Source organism: Schistocerca cancellata, chromosome 4 (assembly GCF_023864275.1).
Source record: "Schistocerca cancellata isolate TAMUIC-IGC-003103 chromosome 4, iqSchCanc2.1, whole genome shotgun sequence".
Lineage (NCBI taxonomy): Eukaryota > Metazoa > Arthropoda > Insecta > Orthoptera > Acrididae > Schistocerca > Schistocerca cancellata.
The window spans coordinates 632,160,315-632,161,985 of NC_064629.1; positions in this window are offsets into that span (position 1 = coordinate 632,160,315).

Genomic DNA, 1,671 nt, shown 5'->3' on the forward strand with positions numbered 1-1,671 from the left:
CCTGCGACCGTAGCGGTCACGCGGTTCCAGACTGCAGCGCCTAGAACCGCACGGCCACTCAGACCGGCTTAACAATCCAATGGAAGGGTCTGGGTTAGGGATTGGCGAATGCCAACATGTGTAGTGCCAACAGTGAAGAATGGAGGAGGTGCTATTACGGTCTGGGGGTGTTTCTCGTGGTTAGTGTGTGGTGCCCTCATTGCGTTTAATAAATGAACACTTTCTGAGCCTCATGTAGTGCATACAGTTCGGAGACAATGATTGTGTCACCAGAACAATGCACACTGTCATAAAGCAGCATATGTGAGGAGTGGTTTGTAGACATAAAAGTTCTGAAATGGACTGGCCTGTCTTCAGTCCCAACCTGAACGCACTGAACACCTTTGGGAGGTGTCAGAACGCCGTATTCGCTCCTGACCTCAGCGTCCAGTATCAATAGCTCCCCTGTCTTCGGCTCTTGAGGATAAATGGGAAATCATCCCTCCACAGACATTAAGACATCTTACTGAAAGTATTCCCATCAGAGTTCAAGTCATCATAAAGGCGAAGGGCGGACACACGCAATGTTACTGTCCATGAACAGGTGTCTAGATACTGTTCAAACAGAATGCCATATCGGAAGGCGAGGCTAGATCTTCGTTTATTGCCTTTAGTTGTGCCGCACTGTATTGCAATTAGGAAATTAAACTATACGTGGAATTTGTTGCTTTGGTTCACACGCAATCGATGATTAGTTGAAAAATTCGAAATAAGACGGGAGTCGGGAAGTTTTAAGATAAACACTTCCTAAACGAAGGTGCAAAGTGAATAATGAACATGGTGTTCCTTCGAAAATTTGTTGACGAGGTGTACTTGGGAGGCAACGAATTTTGAAAATAATCTAAGTGGTATGTTTTGCTATGAATAACCACTTGAGCATTAAAATGTCTTGTAATTATGTTCAGATAAATAGCATTGGGTGTTCAGAAGTACGGTGGACATAATTTTGGTGTAACTCTCTTATCAGCAGCAGCAGAACGTTGTGCGTATAACAATGGTACGTAGAACAGCCAGTTACGGTACTGCAAATCTTATTTTAATTCAGAGAATATTGGTAAATTTTTCTGTTTTCTTAAGTAAAGCGCTGGAATACCTTCCGTTTTTGTAGCAGACATATATACTTCCTCATTAGATACAGAATTCCCTATCCAACATTTCCTGTTTCGGACTCGTCAACGTACTACAAAAGACCTACTTTTTTTCAAAGCTCATAGTAAAAAAACAGTATTATATTTGCAAAGAGCACTACGTACGAGTTTTTGACAAGGGTGCGCAAATATGTTTACAGTTAATTTTACGTGCTATTCTTTTGGCAATTTAATGTCGTTATCCAGGAACCAGAAATATATTTCGTATGAAACAAAATGAAAAAGTAACCACAGGTGAGTGGTGTCAACCATTGGATATGCCACATCATGAGGCCGCACATACTTCTTTATCACGAACTAATCTGAAGAATTTGTTAAAAACGCTCACCAGTCCAAATACACTCCTGGAAATTGAAATAAGAACACCGTGAATTCATTGTCCCAGGAAGGGGAAACTTAATTGACACATTCCTGGGGTCAGATACATCACATGATCACACTGACAGAACCACAGGCACATAGACACAGGCAACAGAGCATGCAC